Below are 15,137 nucleotides of genomic sequence, written 5' to 3'. Positions count from 1 at the left end.
TAAGGTATCCTTGTTCCTATACTCAAACCCTCTTGATATGAAGGCCAACATACCATTTGCCTTTTTAACCGCCTGCTGTACCTGCATGCTCGCCTTCAGAGACTGATGTACAAGTACCTCTAGGTCTCTCCGCACTTCCCCATCTCTTAATCTATTGCCATTCAAATAGTAATCTGCCCTCCGGTTTGTATTACCAAAGTGGATAACCTCACATTTATCCACATCAATACTTTGCCCCCAATCCCATGAGCCTTGATTTTGGAAGCCAGTTGTTTATGCGGGACCTTAGTGGACAAAATGATAGAATCCATTATTAAGGATGTAATAGCGGAGCATATGACTAGCAGAGAAGGGATCGGACAGAGTCAACATGGATTTACAAAAGGTAAATCGTGCTTGACAAATCTATTGGAATTCTTTGAGATGGTGACAGGTAAAATAGATGGGGGAGAGCCAGTGGATGTAGTGTACCTGGACTTCCAAAAGGCCTTCGATAAGGTCCCGCATAAACGACTGGCTTACAAAGTCAAGGCTCATGGGATTGGGGGCAAAGTATTGATGTGGATTGAGAACTGGCTGGCAGGTAGAAGACAGAGAGTTGGGATAAATGGCTCGTTTTCTGAGTGGCAGGCGGTGACCAGTGGGGTGCCACAGGGATCTGTACTGGGACCCCAGCTGTTCACAATTTACATTAATGATCTGGATGAGGGGATTGGATGTAATATCTCCAAATTTGCAGATGTCACTAAGCTAGGAGGGGTTGTGTGCACGGAAGAGGGGGTCAGGAAGCTCCAGTGTGATTTGGATAAATTGAGGGACTGGGCAGATACAAGAGTAGGGAGGTTATGAAGACAAGAATCCAGTTACAGAGAGGGGTGTTGAGCTTGGTGAGAAGCTGTCCTTCCTGTGTGCTCATAAGAAATAAGCTATTCAGTCCATTGAGTCTGCCCTGCCATTTAATCATGAGCTGATCCATGTTTCCATTTAGCCCCACTGCCCAGCCTTCTCCCCCTATCCTTTGAGGCATATCAAGAACCAATCAATCTCTGCCTTTAATAAAGCCAATGATATGGCCTCCACATTTGCCTGCGACAACAAATTCCACAGATTTACCACCCTCTGGCTGAAGAAATTCCTATGCATTTCTATTCTAAGTGGATGCCTTTCAATCCTGAAGTTGTGCCCTCTTGACCTAGATTCTCCCACCATGGGAAACAACCTTTCTACATCTACTCTGTCCATATATTTCAACATACAAAATGTTTCTATGAGATCCCCCCTCATTCTCCTAAATTCCAACGAATACAGGCCAATGAGCAGTCAAACAATCTTAATATGATAACCCTTTAATTCCTGGAATCATCCTTGTCAATCTCCTCTCAATTCTCTCCAATCCCAGAACATCCTTTCTTAAATGAGGACCCCAAAACTGCTCATAATACTCCAAGGGAAGTCTTATCAGTCCCTTGTACAGCTTCAACATCACATCCCTGCGCTTATATTCTATTCCTCTTGAAATTAATGCCAGCATTGCATTTGCCTTCTTCATCTCCAACTCAACATGCAAGTCTACCTTCAGGATACCCAGCTTGAGGTCTCCCAGGTCCCTTTATATCTGGCATTTTTTAATTTTCTCCCCATTTAAAAAAGTCTGTTTATTTTTTTTATACCACAGTGCATGACAAAACAATTTCTGACAGTTTATTTCATTTGTCATGATTTGTTTAAGTCCTGCTGCATCTTCCCTATTTCCTTAACACTTCCTGCTCCTCCACCTACCTTCAATTTATCTGCAAACTTGGCCACAAAACCATCATTCCATAATCCAAATCATTAATATACATTAAAAAAAAATCAGAGGGCCTTGGTGAGACCCCACCTGGAGTATTGTGTGCAGATTTGGTCACCTTATCTCAGGAAGGATGTTCTTGCAATGGAGGGAGTGCAGAGGCGATTCACTAGGCTGATACCTGGAATGGCAGGAATGACTTATGAGGAAAGATTGCGCAAATTGGGATTGTACTCGCTGAAGTTTAGAAGATTGAGAGGAGATCTCATAGAGACCTATAAAATTCTGGCAGGACTGGACAGAATGGATGCAGATGGGATGTTTCCAATGATGGGGAAAATCCAGAACCCGGGCCATGGTTTGAGGATAATAGGCAAACCATTTAGGACCGAGATGAGGAGGAATTTCTTGACCCAGAGGGTGGTGAATCTGTGGAATTCATTGCCACAGAGGGCAGTAGAGGCAGTTTCATTAAATCTATTTAAGAGGGAATTAGATCTATTTCTTCAGTATAAGGGTATTAAAGGTTACGGAGAGAAGGCGGGGATGGGGTACTGAACTTTAAGATCAGCCATGATCTCGTTGAATGGCGAAGCAGGCTCGAAGGGTCGAATGACCTACTCCTGCTCCTATCTTCTATGTTTCTATGTCAATCCTAGAATAGGTTTTATGCCTATTTGAATAATATGAACAATCTCTTTCTTTTGGATGTTGTTTTCTCCATTTATCAATTATTTTTATAAAATGCATTGAATTTCATGTAAATTTGGTTGCTTTATTTTTTGTTGTAGTCTTCCCGATTTTATCTATTGATGGGTCAAGGTTAAAATTAAAGTCTCCCCCTAGTAAGATATGTCCCTGTGTATCTGCTATCTTTAAAAAAATATCCTGCATAAATTCCTGGTCATCTTCATTAGGTGCATGGATATTCAACAAGTTCCAAGATTCTGAATAAATCTGGCATATCATTACATATCTACCCGCTGGGTCTGTAATTACTTTCTTTATCTTAATTGGAAAATTCTTATTAACTAGTATAGCTGCTCCCCAAATTCCCCAGGTTTTGAATTGTATGATGATGCTACTATGTGACCTTCCCAATCTCTCTTCAATTTGAGATGTTTGAACTCTGCTAAGTGTGTTTCTTGTATGAATGCTATGTCTATTTTTTTCCTTTTTAAGTAGTGTCAGTAATTTTTTTCCTCTTGATTTGGTTGTGAATTCCATTAATATTAATTGTCATATATTTCAATGTATTCATCCTATCAATCCTCCATCTCTTCTTCTAAAAACACACTTTAGATTGTTCTTATTCTTTACTATATGGAACAACACATTTAGTTAGAAAATAACAAAAACTATAAAAGGATTAAAGAATAATAGTAAAGAAAACAACATTAAATCCCCTTTTAATGAGTTGCCTTTGCTACCTCGCAAAACAACCACAACACCCTTTTCTTTGTGGATCGCAAATGTCAACAAATTTTGCAGTGAAGAGATCCTTCCCCCTCCCCCAGAGATATCGCAATATATCATTCTTAAAAATATAACAAAGCATTTTTTACTTTCCTTTTTTTTTTTAAAAACTTCTATAATCTAACTATTATATACAAACTTATTTATATACATTATTTTAACAGTCATTTTGTTATTTTCCTGACTTCTCTTCTTGTTGTTTATTTGGCAATTGGACCGCAAAACAACGAGCTGCTTCTGGATCCAAAAACAGTCTATTTTGCCCACTAGGGATGAATATCTTCAAAACTGCTAGATGCTGTAACACAAATTTGTAGCCTTTCCTCCATAGTAAAATTTTTTGCTATGTTGAACTCCTTACGCTTCTTTAAAAGGATAAAATAATATTTTTTTCCATTGTACTCTAATGGTTCCTTGTTTCCTTTTACACTTCTAATAGCCAGTTGCATATTTTCTCTCTTGTGTTCACAGCAGTTTTACTAGTATGGAATGTGATTTCTGCTGTGGCTGCGGCTTTGGTGCCAATGTCCAGTGGCAGACTCCAGTACGGCCGCCTTTTTTTTTTTTTTTTTTTTTTTTCGGGTGATTTCTTCACTTCTTCTTTACTTAACATTGTAGACTTTTCTTTCTTCGAAGCCATCTTCAGGTTCTTCTTATACTGTTTATTTTGCAACTTTTTAATGTTTTACTTCTCAGCTTTGTTTTTCTATCTTTTTTTAAGCTATCTCTGCGGAGGGCTGGTTTTTCCTAACCAGCCTCTACTCCATCATATTATCACCCTTCCCACACCAATCCTTGAGCCACACATTTAACTCTCTAATCTTCTGGGCCCTGTGCCAATTTGCAAGTGGCTCAGACAGTAGTCCAGAGATTACGACCTTTATGGTTCTGCTGTTTAATTTGGTCCTTAGCAGAGGTGGCCAATTTTTAAATTTAGACATACAACACAGTAACAGACCATTTTGGCCCACAAGTCTGTGCTGCCCAATTAACCTACACTCGTGGTATGTACTCGTGGTCAGAAATAGGCTGTTACCTATTAAAAATTTTGCCACCCCTGCCTTAGCAGAACCTTTCTCCTGGTTCTACTTACAACATGGACCATGACAAATGGATCTTCCCCCTCCCACTGCAAATTCCTCTGCAGGTCAGATAAGATGTCTCAAACCCAGGCACCAACCAGGCAACACAATCTTCAGGACACTCTACCCTGCGACAGAGAACTTTGTCTATTCCGCTAACTATACTATCCCCGATTTCCTCCACATCTCCACCCCCCCCTCCTCCTTGAATGACTTCCTGAAGCACAGTGCCACAGTCAGGTTGTTCATCCCTCCTGCAGTCCCCACTCTTATCCACACAAGGAGTAAGAATCTTGCTCTCAGGTTGCTCCAGCACCGTCTCTTGAATCCCACTACCTGCATCGCTCGCAATCATCCCCTCTTGCTCCTGAACACAGTCAAAGTCGAATATTCTAGTGGGTGTGACTGACTCCTGAAATGAAGTGTCCAGGTACCTCTCCTCCTCCCTGTGTCGCAGTATTTGAAGCTCAGATTCCAGCCCATCAATTTTGAGCCTGAATTCTTCAACCAACTAGCATTTGCTGCAGTAGTCATCAGAAACCACAATGGGGTTCTCCTGCTCCCACATCATGCAGCTACAACACATCAACTGATCCTGCATGCTTACTTTATTTAACTCACTCAAAATTTGGTGAGTTTTATATAACCCCTACAAAAGCCTTACTTCCTCCTTATCTATGCCTCCTCTCCAAAGCTTCTTGAGCCAAAGCCTCAAAGTCCCACTTCTACACTCCACCACTCCCATAATGGCCGCTGTGTCTGAGCTTCCCCTCTTTTTTATCAGTTACAGATAATTAGACAATGGAGAAATTTAAAAGAGCACCTACCTTTCCCGCTGCTTTTGAATTCCTTCTGAGCCCCTCTAACAGTCCTGGATCTGCTTTGCTCTCCTTGTCTTTTAAACGCTCTGCAAACAAAGTTCAGCTCCCAATACTCACCAGTCTTTCTGCTCTTCTTGAACCGTCTTCACGTTCATGCCCATTCCTTTGGGCACCAGTCCTCATCCCACACCATAAACTCTTTGTTTAGAATTCATTCTCCCTGGACTCTACCCATTTTTACATTTATTCATTGCCAATGTCTCAATTTTTCCACTATCCTTAAATCCTGCAATAGCCCCATTTGAACTCCAATCATACAGACCAAACCAACCCCAAATCTGCAGCCAAGACATTGTTTGACCAACTGACCTTGACCTCTGTGGTGGTCAAGTGTCAGCTCTCAGGCATCTCCTCATACCTTCATTGCATCACTACCGAGCATCAGGCCATTGACTGTAGGCAGTCATTTATTTTCTCACTTCCACAACCTCCAATCTCATGGTTCCTCAAACCCTCACCTTTTCACTCCTCCCAAAGATCCAGTTAGGACTGTCCTGACCGTCTCATCATTTCAACCCACTGTTGTCTCATTCACTTTATTTCCACTCATCTTGACTCTACTTTTTCCTTCAATGTCTTGTTCATTCCCAGTTATATCCACAGCATCCCTCTGATGGCCTGAGTTATTTTAAAAGTTTCCAGGTCCAAACATGCTTATCTTCACCAGGCATCCAACTTTTGAGCAACACAGTGAGCGCAATGCAGTTACAGTACCAGTGATCTGGGTTTGAATCAAGCGCTGTATGTAAGGAGTTTGTACATTCTTTCCAAGTCTGTGTGTCTACTCCAGGTGCTCAGCTTTCCTCCCTCCTCTCAAAATGTACATGGGTTGTAGGTTAATCGGGTAATTGAGCAGCATAGGCTCAAGGGCCGGAAGGGCCTGTTACTGTGCTGAATGTCTAAATTTAAAAAAAAATCTCCGATACCAGACAAATCCAGAGCCTTCACTTTTTTTTGAAAAGTGTTCCAAGCCAACCCTATCAACATTATTTGCCTGACTGAACTTTTCTTACATTTGTTCAGCTTCTTCAATTACTTCACCAGGCACAGGATTGGAACAGTTAATGTTTCAGTCCTACACATGCCCTCTTCATCTTATTTTCAAGTATTCTGATGACTGTATTATTCCTGCTTTTTGTGTTTATAAAAACATCAAAAATTTCATTTCCTTTACTGTTCATTTCCATCCTTTTGTCACTTTCACATGATAACTGACTCTTCATTCACTTTCTGACTTTTCATCACATTAGGGGATAGGTTAGAAACCAATATTTTTCTGTTAAGTCTACAAATTTCCACTGTATCTCCTCACATTGCACTTCTTGCAATGTCTCTATTTAATATTTCATCTCCATCATTGCCATTCTTATGATGAGACCTTCCACACCAATAATGAGGAGATGTATTTCCTTTTCCAAAAACATTACTCCCTTCAAACACAGTTAATGTAGCTCTCAATTGTTAGGATCCATTTCATGCCCTTCTGCTATCAACCCATCTCCCGTTACCTTTCATCCTCAACAGCATCCATCCGCATCAATCTTTCTTGAGAGTTTCCACCATTTTGAGCTACCGTCAGTGAGATAACAAAATTTCCTTTCCTTTCTGCATTTGAAAAGGCCTATTCCTTCTATCAGTCACCAATTTAAACTCCACCAAACACTCCTTTTTCAATACATTTTTCTTATGCAACTTACTTTTACAGCAAATGTTTGGACCCTGAGGAGTTTTATAGGGATACAAGTAGAGAAGTGCCACACTTGCACCCACACCTCCTCCCTCATCACCGTTCAGGGCCCTAAACTGTCCTTCCAAGTGAAGCAACACTTCACCTGTGAATCTGCAGGAGAGATCAACTGCATCCAGTGCTTCCAGACCGGACACAGACTGGGAGATTGCTTCACTGAGCACCTTTGCTCCGTCTGCATTGGTTAGCACAACGCTGTTACAGCACCAGTCACTGGGGTTTGAATCCTGCGCGGTCTGTAAGGAGTTTGTATATTCTCTCTGTGTCTGCATGGGTTTTCCCCGTGGCTTCGGTTTCCTCCCACTGTTCAAAACATACCGGGGGTTGTAGGTTAATTGGGAGGCACAGGCTTGTGGACCTGTTACTGAGTTGTATGTCTAAATTTTAAAAATTCAGTGTTGGGGATCTCCCAGTGGCTAACCATTTCAATTCTGCGTCTCAATCCTACAATGACATGTATATCTATCTTTGCTTTATTAAGCATGCTGTTTAACCTGCTGAGTTTCTCCAGCACTGTGTTTTTACTTCAATCACTGTATCTGCAGACTTTTGTGTTAAACTCCACAAAAGTGACTTAATGTGACAAGACCACACTTGGAGATCTGCATGCAGTTTTGTCCAGCTATCGCAAAGATGTCATTAAGCTGGAAAGGATGCAGAAAGAATTCATGAGAATGTTACCAGGACTGTGGGTTTGAGTTACAAGAGGGTAGATCAGCTAGGATTTTTCTCCCTGAAGTGCAAGAGGGTAAATTTTTTTAGCCATTTCGGCCTACGAGTCCATGCTGCCCAATTTACACCCAATTAACCTACACCCCCAGTACATTTTGAATAGTGGGAGGAAAACAGAGCCCCTGGGGGAAAACCCATACAGGCAGAGGGAGAACGTACAAACTCCTTACAGACAGCACAGGATTTGAACCCCAGTCACGATTGCTGGCACTGTAAAGGCAACTAAGGTGGGGGAAGGTGGGGGGGGGGGCCTTGTACCAGATCATGAGGTGGATGGACAAGATGAATAGGCAAAGACCTTTTTCCTATCTTTGGGGTGTCTAAAACTATAGGGTGTAGATTTAAGATGAGATGAGAAAGATTTTAAAAGGACCTGAGGGGCATGTATTTCACGCAGATGGTGGTAGGCATATGAAGAAGTTGCCAGAGGAAGTGATAGAGACAAGATAATTGAACCATTTAAAATACTTTTAGGAAGGTAGATGGATAGGAAAATTTTTGAAGGATATGAGCCAAACACAGGAAATGGGAATAATTTTGTAAGCAACTTGGTTGATATGGACAAAAAGTTTTGAGACAACGCAGAGTCTCGATTATCCTTTTGCTGCTACAGAGCCAACAACCTGAGTTCAAAACCTGTGCTATTTGTAAAGAGTTCTTCCCGTGTCTGAGTGGGTTTCCTCCCATCCTCCAAAACAGGTGGTAGGTCAATTGGGTGTAATTAGGCAGCGTCAGCTCATGGGCCAGAAGGGCCTGTAACCATGATATGTCTAAATTTAAAATATGACAACCTGGTGAGTTCCTCCAATACAAGGATACCTTGTATTACATGGTTAATAAGTTCCAAAAAGGTTCAGTGTTATAGAAAACCGCATGTTCAAAGCATTATTACAATGCACATAATGTAATAGTTCCAATCCTATAATTATTTATTCTTTTACCTAGAACTTTTAGCAAACATGCGCATAAAATATTTAAAAGGGATATATAAAACTTAAGCCAGCCAGTCCCACTATAGCCAGCCAAGCGCCAAGGTAGATCTCCTAAACGAAAGACTGTGCAAATTTAGAGCAAAGCAGACACTAGAACCGGGGTGGGGGTTGTGTGGTGATGCACATATTTGATGACCAGGTGAACCAGCTCCATGTGTTACCCGCACGCCATCGGAGCAGCCGCATCAAAGATGGTGTCGCGCGGCCTTCTTTTCTGGAGATGACATAGTTTCCGGAATGCAGGAATGGGAAGTTCAAATGTCTTAAAAGCAGCAGCGCGCTAGTCAAATAAAGTTCACGAGTTCCACCGAACCCACCAACTACTGGTCTTGTTCTTTTACTCGGTTAGCATGCTCACTACACTGGTAACCCTGACGAGTCCAAACATTTTTTTTGACTACTCAATGTGGACACCACAGCAGTTGGGCTGAAACTGCTCACCTTCTGGACTCTACGACCCCCACACATGGTTTGGACAAGCAGAGGCACAGTTCCAGATTAAACAAATCACTTCTGACTACCAAGTATTACCACGTAGTCAGCTGCTTGGACCAGGAGACCACAGCCAGGGTAGATGACGTCATCCAGACCCCACCAGAGGAAGGTAAATGCAATGCGCAGAAAGTGTTACTCACCAGCACGTGTGGTCTCTCCAGATGCGAAAGGGCAACCAGGCTAATGCACCCGGATGGCCTGGGGGACAGAATACCATTCACCCTCATGGCCGAGATGTTTATGCTGGCAGAAGGACACAAACCCTGCCTCATGTACGAACCGACTTTTCTGGAGCAGCTTCCTGATGAACATTCAGTTGCTGCTGGCTGATGCAGATTTTAGTGGCCCCAGAAAAGTCGCAGCCAAAGCAGACATTCTCTGGTGTATCAAATAAGAAAACGAGCCTGCCATCAGTCATCTGACCAAACCTCAGACTGAGCCACAGACCAAGCCCTGCTTGTCCTGAGACCAATAACATCCCTGGAAAATGACCAAGGGAATAGACAGCAAATGGTGTTTCTACCATCAAAGGTGGGGAGCAGACCCCCGCAAATGCCATAAACCCTGCTCGTTTTCTGGGAAATGCCACGATCAACTGCCACTGATGGCTTTGGCGGCTGGCCAACCAGACAGCCTACTTCATTTTACGATAAAATCTCGGGCCACAAGTTTCTCGTTGACACTGGCACAGAAATTAATGTCATCCCACCAACGGCACTTGAAACTTGTACGCGACAGCACAGCCCAACCTTGAAATCTGCCAACAACAGATCGATAAGGACTTTTGGAAAGTGATGGGTAGCAGTTCAGTTAAGAAGCAAAACATTCAACTGTGATTTCACACTTGCCTCAGTGGAAAAACCACTCCTGGGGGCAGATTTCTGGCTTGCGCAAATCCTGCTGGTCGACCTCAAAGCCAAAAGACTGGTCCATGCCGAGACTTTCCAAACCTTCCCTCTCAGAGGGACTGGAATGGCAGCTCCTCAACTTGCCTCGGTCACGTCTTCCACCGATGAATACAGCCACATCCTGGTTGAGTTCTCATCTATCCTCAGGCCACAATTCACCTCTACCATGCCGAAGCACGGGGTGCAACACCACATAACCATCAGAGACCACCCCTATATACATGTGCTTGATGGCTTCCACCAGATAAACTGCAACTAGCGATATAAGAATTTAAGCCCATAGAGGAACTGGGCATCATACTCAGATCTAATAGCCCCTGGGCCTCACCATCATACATAGACCCGAAGGTTGCAGACCGTGTGAGGACTACAGACGCCTGAACGACGCGACCACTCCATACCACTACCCTGTTCCCCACATCCAGGATTTTGCCGCTAACCTACACAGAGCTCGCACCTTCTCCAAGGTCGACCTGGTGCGTGGTTACCACCAGATCCCTGCGGATGCTGTTTGGCCTCAAGAACGTGGCACAAACGTTCCAGCGCCTCATGGACATAGTCAGCAGGGACATGGTCTTCCTGTTCATCTATCTGGATGATACCCTCATCGCAAGCAGAGATTGCCAGGAGCACATTTTCCACTTATGTCAGCTGTTCACCCGCCTTAGCAAGTTCGGCCTCACCATCAACCCTGCCAAGTGCCAATTTGGGTTGGAGACCATCGATTTCCTGGGCCATAAGATCACCAGGGACAGCGCAACAACCCTACCCAACAAAGTGGAGGCCATCCGCCAGTTCAGCAGGCTACCACGGTAAAAGATCTGCAGGAATTTGTGGGGATGGTTAACTTTTACAACCATTTCATTCCAGCAGCTGCCAACATTATATGCCCACTGTTCACCATGATGGCAGCAACGAAGAAAGACTTGGCATGGAATGACGAAGCTGCAGCAGCTTTCCAACAGACTAAGAAGGCTCTAGCTAACATCACCATGCTCTTGCACCCAAGAACGAATGTCCCCACCACTCTAACTGTCAACACATCGAGCACTGCAATTGAGGGAGTACTATCTAGAACAGTTCGTGGATGACAACTAGAGATCCCTGCTGTTTATCAGCAGACACTTATGACCACCAGAGCTGAAGTACAGTGCTTTCGACAGGGAGCTGCTATAGCATTCTACCTCGCCATACGACATTTTCAATACTTCCTTGAGGGGAGGCCATTCACAGTTTAAAAGGCCAAAAACCTTTAACTTTTGCGTTTTCAAAAGTTTCAGAACCCTGGTCAGCCCGACAACAGCGCCTCCTTTCCTACATGTCCGAGTTCACAACATCCATCCGATACCTCTCAGGAAAAGGCAACGTAGTAGCAGACACCCTGACTAGGCCCACACTTCAGACGTTGTCACAGGATGTCGATTACTTGGAGCTGGAAAAGGCCCAATGGGTGGATGCCGAGACCGTCCGCTTCCTCCATGCAATCACCAGCTTACAGCTGCAGGACATACCACTAGGCCAAGGTGACAGGATGCTGCTCTGTGACATGTCCAAGAGCCAACCTCTAGCACCTTGGAAAAAGAGGACATTTGACTCAGTTCACTGCCTTTCAGATCCCTCGATCAGAACCAAGGCCCTGATGTATACATGGGTATCCCATTTTGGCATTTTGACATATATAACCATCGACTAGTAGGGCCGAACTGGCCTGTTCTGTGCTGTAAGTGGTTATATGGACATATATAACCACAGACTGGGGATCGCAGTTCACTTCCACCCTTTAGTCTAAATTAGCCAGCCTCCTTGGCACGCAGGTACACCACACTACCACGCCCAACCCAATGGCCTGGTTGAGCGTTTCCAGAGGCACCTCAAGTCGGCGTTCATGACCAGGCTGATGAGCCCCAACTAGATAGATGAGCTCCCCAGGTCCTTCTCAGGATCTGCACAGCCCCGAAGGAAGACCAACAGGCGTCATCAGCTGAAATGGTTTACGGCACACCTCTGACAGTACTTGGCAAATTCCTGCTGGTAAAAGCAACTCAGCAAGAAACTAGGTAACCTCGCACACAGACCACTGACCCACCATGGACAAACTCCCTCTTCTATCCCGAAAGACTTAAAAAAATTGCGAGCTTGTGTTTGTCCGCCAGGGCACACACAGTTCGCTCCTCCAATGACCGTATGAGGGCCCTTACAAAGTGATACGAATAACAGTTCAACTTTCACTCTGGACATTGGGAGAAAGGAGGAGTTTTTCAATACTGATTGCTTGAAGCCAGCACACCTGGAATTAAGCCAGCCAGTCCCACTATAGCCGACCAAGTGCTGAGGTGGACTCCTAAATGAAAGACTGCACAAACTTTGAGCAAGGCAGAGCCTAGCACCAGTTCTGGGGAAGGTTGTTTGGTTACGCACATATTTGATGGCCAGGCGAACCAGCACATCATCAGAGCAGCCACATCAGAGATGGCGTTGTGTGGCTTTATTTCCAGTAGAAACTCAGGGCCCGCATGCGCACAGGTAGTGTGCTTACATCATGATGATGTCGTTTCCGGCATGCGGGGCAGTAGCTTTGAATCCTTAAAATTAGCAATGTGCTAGTCAAAATAAAGCTCACTATTTCCAATGAGCCCACCAACTGCTGGCCTCATTCTTTCACTCAGTTACCACGCTCGTTACAAAAGCCCTTTATTGGCAATAAGTGAACATTGTTATTTAAGAAAATATTTGTCTAATGTAGTTTCCACTTTAGTTCCAGCACCCCCTGCCTGTCTGTCAAGTTATCCCGCAACGCTCATCGTGTGCCATCCGTCAGGTGAGGAGGGGGTGGGAGTGAAGGCAGTCTCAGTCAGGTGATCCTTGGATGCCTGCCTTTGGATTTGTTTGAAACGACACTTGCCTAAAGTTTCGAGACGACATCACGGTGACAGCCCAGGATGGCAACTGCCCTGGACAGCGACTGCTAGGGATAGTGACTGGCCAGAAAGGGACCACTTGTGGCAGTGACTGCCAAGGATGGTGACCGCTCGACAAGGCATGAGGACCAACCACATGGAATGGGGACCGACCGCATTATATCAAAACCCGCCATGTTCAGAACCAAACTACCTGTAGTTTGTTTTTTGATTTGCAATTCATTGAAGCTTGGTAACATTAAAACTTCAGAAAATTGCAAAGAAGACAGAAAGAACATAAAAGGGATTTAAAGAAGTGGCATGGAGGGCAAGTGGATTGGGATGTGAAAATGAAAAACTTTACATGATTTGAGAATATGTGAATGACAGAAACTTGGTATGGAGGTAAAAACACAATGCTGTAGAAACTCATCAGGTCAAACAGTATACTATAATAGTAAAGATAAAAATACGTAACAGATGTTTCGGACTTGAGCCCTTCATCAAGGTTTGGAAAAAATATCAACAGGCATCAATGTTCAATTAGGAAAGCAAGCTGCATGTTGGCCATAAGAAAAAAATAAGAAAGTTGTTGAAGTACAAATAAAAAAGTCTTGTGAGAATACTTTAGTGAGACAATTATAATATTCCTTATGGATTTAGTCTAATCTTTGGAAAAAACATAAGATTGAGACAAAAATATTCACAGGTCAAGAAAATATGTATATAAAATTCAGAGCAGTTATTTTTAATCACGAGGCAGAGTATTATGATAAACAATTCAGTTCACCAGTCATGAAAATTTGGGAACAGCAGCCTGCGAAGAACCAATCACGAGGATCAGAGCAAAGGGGGCGGATACCTGTGAAGATGGGCACGCGATGTAACCAATCAGAACAGCATAGCGGCTGAAACTTGTGGGATGGACATGTCCTCCGACCAATCATCAGAATGTGGAGGCAGACCGTGTAAGATATGCATCCCAGTGGGACCATAGGAGATCAGTAATGTCCAGCCAGAATTGGCGAACAACCCGAAAGGGGGAGAAAAAGGAAGCGAGATCTTCCAGATTAAACAGGAAAGTGCACACACTGGGGTAGTAGAGCACAACGGATTGTTCATACATATGCTAATAAACATTCGCAGTTATAAATACAACGATTCCGTTTGACATAATTTCACCCTCCGAGCCCTGCTTCTTACCTCCCGCCATCATAAACGCCATTTTTTTCACGGACCCCCCCACCCCGCATTCGGATCATTCACGCGGCGCAACTGCTGCTGAGCACGTGACCTCTACGTCACGAAAGCGAGGGCCGGGACGTATGCATGCGCGTGCTTCATCGGCCGCGTTTTGCTGGAACTGTGCGGAAGTTGAGGTTTGGATTCCTTTTTGCCGAGGCGTGATCTGCCTCGAGAGAAGAGCAGAAAAAGCCTGCGGGTGCGTGAAGCTGCCGGATACAGCACCTGCGGAGGGTGAAAGGACGTGTGGGAACCGTATAGCTTTCCAGACATGAGGGAGAGGGGCAGAGATAATAGGGAATATTTATGATATAGAAACCGCAAAAATGGATGACACCTTTTTAAAAACATCTGCCACTTTAATTTTAACTCAGTCCCATTGGAACCCCAGACATGGCCCCATACATGCTCGAGGAACACCATCTCAGCACTTGTCCAGGTCAGTGTTCGTCACCAACAAGGCCCAAGAATCCACCTACAACCTAAAGTGAGGTCTTTTGGAACTGAGGTAGGACAGTGCGTTGAGAATGTCATATTATCATGAGCCAGGGGTCAGGGTATGGCAGGACCAGAAACTACAGGCTTGAATGTGGGCCATTTCTGCCTATTGATGCTGCTGGGTTGGATTGGCTGGAAAGGAAAAATTAATATTTCCGATTTATTGTCAGAAGACATACATGACATCACATACAACCCTGAGATTCTTTTTCCTGTGTCCAGGCAGAAATACCGCTCTTTGGTAGTGCAAAAAATAAATTATACACAGCATACACATGTAAACAAACTGTAATACAGAGAGAAAAATGAAAATCAATAAAATGCAAAAGTAAGAGTCCTTAAACAAGTCCCTGATTGAGTTTGTTCTTGGGAAGTCTGATGGTGGAGGGGTAGTAGCT

The 15,137-nt window shown here is 43.9% G+C and overlaps 1 protein-coding gene across 3 annotated transcripts in view; it reads right to left on the bottom strand.

Moving 5' to 3' along the window:
- The window catches only part of kdm8 (lysine (K)-specific demethylase 8), a 77,779-nt gene extending 63,473 nt beyond the window's left edge, over nt 1-14,306 (bottom strand). Inside the window, exon 1 of one of the 3 annotated variants that reach the window (XM_069906321.1) lies at nt 14,203-14,306. The gene's annotated coding sequence lies outside the window, so the exon portion shown is untranslated. Of the gene's footprint in view, nt 1-9,334; nt 9,436-14,202 lie in introns of those variants that run through there. The other 2 variants (XM_069906318.1, XM_069906320.1) reach the window with 2 other exon arrangements.
- Between the last annotated feature and the right edge of the window lie 831 nt (nt 14,307-15,137).

The sequence above is a fragment of the Narcine bancroftii genome, chromosome 12, assembly GCF_036971445.1.
Source record: "Narcine bancroftii isolate sNarBan1 chromosome 12, sNarBan1.hap1, whole genome shotgun sequence".
In the NCBI taxonomy this organism is placed as follows: domain Eukaryota; kingdom Metazoa; phylum Chordata; class Chondrichthyes; order Torpediniformes; family Narcinidae; genus Narcine; species Narcine bancroftii.
This window is presented reverse-complemented; position numbering and strand designations above follow the sequence as displayed.